This window comes from Lepisosteus platostomus, chromosome 5 (assembly GCF_059453375.1).
Source record: "Lepisosteus platostomus isolate fLepPlt1 chromosome 5, fLepPlt1.hap1, whole genome shotgun sequence".
Taxonomy (NCBI): domain Eukaryota; kingdom Metazoa; phylum Chordata; class Actinopteri; order Semionotiformes; family Lepisosteidae; genus Lepisosteus; species Lepisosteus platostomus.
This window is the reverse complement of record NC_142615.1, coordinates 54,050,630-54,056,042: the sequence shown is the minus strand read 5'-3', so window position 1 is coordinate 54,056,042 and position 5,413 is coordinate 54,050,630. Positions and strand designations below refer to the sequence as shown.

Below are 5,413 nucleotides of genomic sequence, written 5' to 3'. Positions count from 1 at the left end.
TGGCCCTGGAGTTGACAGGGTCCTGTCCACACTGCCCTCTGAAGAAGGAGCCCCTGCCCCTGATAGGACTGACTACGATGATGTTGGGGATGACTCTCAGGGAGAGGATGGGCACTGTGAGACTGACAGAGCTGTCTGGGAGAACCTCCTCCAGCAGGTCTAGACACAGAAGAGCTTCACCAACAGTCACACAGTCTTACAACAGTTCTGAGCACTGAGACTGTCTGTGACCTGAGTCCACTTCACTCCAGTGCTTCCACACTGACACTGTCTGTCACCTGAGAGCTCTGACCAGTGAGTCACTGTCCTCATTGACTTTGTCTACAGGACCTGCAGTTTGTGTTTTAAAACAGGGAGACCTTAAAGTTCCCTATTCCATTCAGTCTTTTTTCTTGTACAATATGATAGGTTTCTGAAATAAAACTATTAATTGATATAGAATTCTGAATGTAACATTTCTGATGTGCAGAAATGTATAGACATTTTCTTAACATTTCCTTTTTAAAAATAAACTTTTTAAAACCATTTTGTCATTCATTTGTAATTTCTTAATTTTGTACAATTAAAGACTTTTAATTAAATATATAAGGAACCTTTGGCCACTCACAATGATAAAATCAACCCCAGAAGGAGAGAATGCCTAAATGTTTGTGATCAATTCATAAGTATGATTTAATCCACACAAGGAACAAAAGGCACTGTCGACAGAGCCAGATACAACACAACCAAAGAGACAACCTGGCTGTTATTTACATTCCCTTCAAATCAAAAGGTTAAGATAGATAGATACTTTATTGATCCCATGAGAAGAAATTGCATCTATCTATCTAAGACTCCTTGTCCTGCCTTCAGGAGCTGCTCAATTTAAAACACAGCATCCCACAGCACTAGAGACACCCCAATATTCACTTTATACTGCACCTCAAACCATAGGTATTTTATAGCACCCAAATTGACCAGTACAGAGCACTAGATACAGTAAAACATCTTCATATTTAAAAGAAATGTGAGTGTTTTGCACATTTCAAGCTACACCAAGTAAACATTTGAGGACCTAAGTCAATATCACCTGGAATGATCAATAATGACCAACATCGGCAACTTCCAAGAAAATCATTTTCACTCATTGAATTTGATCTTCATACTCACCTTGCATTCTTAGCTATAATACTTCAAAATTACACTGCAGATTTGGTGGAAAACTTCACAAATCTGTACAATTGTATTTTAATATCTTGGTATATGTACCTTCATTTTAATATACATGTAAGCATAAATGCTGTTCAGTATATTGTACTTTTGTTGTACTTTTTAAAACATTTTACCTGAGGACGCAAGGGGACTGTTATATCTTGTGATACATGCAAGACATCTGTAAAAGAAGGTGAAATTTTAATAAAATTGGTGATTAAAAGAAAACCACAACTTGTATGATATTATCCCTCGATATCGAAGATCAATTGAAGGATTTGAAGAAACTATCAAAGAAACAACAGCAATAGCAGATGATTTGGGTTTTGAACCAATGATTACACCTCAATAATCAATTTGTCCTAAAAAAATGAAGAGACAGGCATGTTTTGAGCCTCATAATGATCCTCTTCTGGATCCACAAGAAACGTGTTTTGGATGTACTTATAACTTCCATCGAAGAGAGATCTCATCAGTTGCATACAATTGAAACTTGACTTTTTGGATGGTATTGAAAATATTTTTAAAAAATAAAATAAACAATTTTCCAACGAAGATCTCACGAAGGATTGCCAGGATCTATTCTTAGCGTTTGGTAGTGATAACACTGCTGATATTGATGGAGTAGAAACGTACGATGCGTTGACAGGATTTCTGAAGCGAGAAGTCCTAGAATGCCGCCTATAAATGAGCTAGGATTCATACCAAGAAATACTTTTTGTTTTCCACCCAGAAGGCTGCTATTGCATTACAACTGTCCAATTGTACAATTTGGTAGCTTCTGGGCGCGATTTTCCAAAACCGAAACTAATAACAACTAATAAGAAAGTTAATTAAGATGCACCATGTCCAAAAATTGTAAATCGAGACTAGTATTACTACAGAAGAAAATATTTAACTGAAATATTAAGACTATGTAAGTATAAAAAGTAGAACAATTCAATTTCTATAACTTATTTTTTATTCTTATTAGAAATGGGCTCACACACCGGAAGACACTAACGTTTATCTTCGTTAGAGTGTGTGAATAACAGTTTAACCCAAAATGTTTGTAATTGTGATTTTGTTAAAATGCAATAAATCGTCTATCAGCAGTAAGAAATTATTAAGAAAGTAAGAAATTGTTTTATTTCACAAACGGTAAGACGTGAAGAGAGTTTACAGTTCATATCCTTCGCTTTGTCTTAAGCGTTCAGGATCCAAGCCCGTGTGTGGATGGTTGTGTTTCTTGAATCTCTTGTAATCATCAAAAGGCATTGTTTAGTCCTTCAGTACTTTCTTGAGTTGTACCATGGATATTTTAAACGATTAATACTATTCATGCTCTTTTGCCTTTTCCTTCACATACGGAAAAAGTTCAAAGTGTCCTTATGGCTGTGCTCCACATCTACACGAGAGCACTTGTAACAGTACAGGACACGCAGTGAGGAGTTCGCGCAGCTTTCAGTTTAGTGCGGAGTCCAGAGGGAGGACTCACTCGCTGATTGATCTCTCAAGAAATCCCGGGTGAGATTTAACAGGTGATTTCTTCAACAGCCACGACAAGTGTGGAGACGTTCTCTGGATTTCCTGAATATGACATTAAATTAGTTCAAATCATTTGTTGTAGTTAACAGAACTAAATGCTTTGGAGGTACATCTAAAACAGCAGAGCAACACTGTAGCACTTCGTGTGTGACTGAATTAATTGTGTAAACCTGGCTCTCTATGAACACCGACAAAGAGTTCTCACTCAACAGAAGATTGCGATGTGAGCACAATAATATAAAGCACGTGGAGATGCCAGGGATTGAACCCGGGACCTCATACATGCGAAGCATGCGCTCTACCACTGAGCTACATCCCCAGTAGTGTGTGCTCATGGAGAATGCCTGCAATTTCCCACTTTCGTGTTTCCTCTACTACAGAGTAAATTCATGGGAATGAAGAAATAAGGAAGGAAAAATAATCGCATTGAAGCTTCCAGAGACTGGGCAAAAACGAATCAGTTATTTTTATATCCAGTCACACGGGCGACAGTGGTTAATTCCTCGACGGGGGAGTGCTTTTTTACCTCCTTACTCTGCTGTCTTTTAATTCTGTTTTCTTTGAAAGCTTTTTGCATCTTTTAAGTGCTCTCGGTTAAACTATGCATAGAACAACAGCAGTACTGATGATTTTCATGGACCGATGCACACTTCTTCTGTACAACTCCAGTGATAAAGCCCTGTCTGTAAATATTGTAGAAGAACGAAAAAGGGTGAAACAACGCTCCAACCACAGGAATGGTAACCAGAAGGATCGTGTTCTAATTTAATATGTCATTTTGAGATGCCTTGTCAACGCAGACAGGTGTTAGAGCTGAACAAATAATTTATAGTGGTGGTTGTAAACATGGAACATGTTATTTCTATACCAGGAAGAAAGGAGCAGACTCTTAAACTCTTTAACTCTTAAGTTAAAAGAGACAAAAATGACACCTAATCACAGCTAACATTAATTAAAATGACATCACAACAAAAGAGCAGAGCCTTGAGTGAATCAAATTCGTTTTCATTAAATGTCTGTGTCTTCATCACTTTGACTGGGGTAAAGTTAGCTTGAAGTTCGAAAACGATTTTGGCATGCCTGTAGCGTTTTTATGAAACAATTGCTTTGTATATACAATTGCTCTGTGTATAAAGTACATTGTGAATGTTCTCACAGCCTTCAGTTTGTCTTTTTATCCCACGCACGAATATTCTTGTGCCATATCACATATCATATAACACAGAATGCCTTCAAACCAAATGCATTTTAAAGACCACGACTTTGAAAATTTTCACAACCCCTCCATAAACATATCAGTGAGCTAATTATCCTTTTCTGGCACTCGGGGTTTTGATTGATGCGCAATTACGCACCATCTGGAACACTGGGGGACCGCTGTATACATACATACGTTCACAACGCAGAAATACTGCTCAATAGAGTTTCATGCGAAAAACCCATATATGACCATAGGAAGCAGAACAGCAGTTTCCAATTACCCAGACTGTCAGCATGGGAATAAAGCTTTGTTTTATTTCTGAAACCCTTTCTTTATTTCCTGTTTTCATTCTGCAGGACAATTCCTATTCTTTACTCAACAGCTTTTTAAAAACAGCACCCATGATGTTCAAATCATGATGTCCATGATTGTTTACACAGAAGACTGGCAGAGCTTTGGGTTGTGAATCTCTTTTTCTCATGGTTTGATTGAATGTGGCACTGTGCACTAGGATAGGGGGATGCTGTTCACAAGCCAATAGCATTTAAAACACAGCACCCACAATGCTGCAAGTAAGTGTTTTACACACTAAGCAGGTCCTCTGACCTTTCCCAGCCTTGCTTTGGGTTGTGAAACCTCTTTCAGTTTTTTTATGATTTTTTCAATACGGCACCGATTAGACATGCAATACACTGGGATAGGGAGGTCCTCTTCATGACTCAATAGCATTTGAAGCACAACATTCACAATGCTACAACCAAGTGTTTTACACACCAGACAGCCCCCCTCACCTTATACAACCTTGCTTTGGGTTGTGAAAGTGTTCTTTCTTTTTAATTATTTTTTTAATATGGGGGTCTTCTTAATACATGGGGTACATGCGGATAGAGCCTTAAAAGGTGGCTTCTCAAAGCTCTTTACAGAATGACAACAACAATAAATAAAAATACACAAGATAAAACACAATTACAATATATAGAGGAGACCGTGAATGGTGGTACTAAGAAAAGCAGAGGGGTGAAGAATGGAACCAGTTCAGTAAAGGCTTTTCTGAAGAAGAGGGTTTTGAGTCTGGATTTGAAGGAGTTTAGAGAAGGTGACTCTGTGATATCCTTGGGGAGAGAGTTCCAGGGCTTGGGGGCAGAACAGGAGAAGGCCCTGTCACCCACAGAATGTAGATGGGCTTGGGGAACAGTTAGGAGAGCAGAATTAGAAGAGAGAAGGTTGCGAGGTGGGGAGTAGGGCGATAATAGTTCAGACAGGTACTGAGGTGCCAAGCCATGCAGAGCCTTATAGGTGAGCATGAGAAATTTCATGTACATTTTTTCCCCTCTGTAACAAGAAACATGTGCACTCTGAATTGAGTGGGTGTCAAATTTGTAAACCTGAAATTATTTTTTGTTCATATAGTCATTAAGATCCAAAAGACTTGGACAGAGATTCAACGAGCCCAGGCATAGAGACTGAGTGTCGAGCGAGCAGGAGCGGTGAGGA

General features: G+C 38.6%; 1 non-coding gene across 1 annotated transcript; it reads right to left on the bottom strand.

Annotated features, from left to right (window-relative positions):
* Positions 1-2,965: 2,965 nt before the first annotated feature.
* Positions 2,966-3,037, bottom strand: trnaa-cgc (transfer RNA alanine (anticodon CGC)). The gene has a single exon. It is a non-coding gene; the product is annotated as a tRNA-Ala (tRNA).
* Between the last annotated feature and the right edge of the window lie 2,376 nt (positions 3,038-5,413).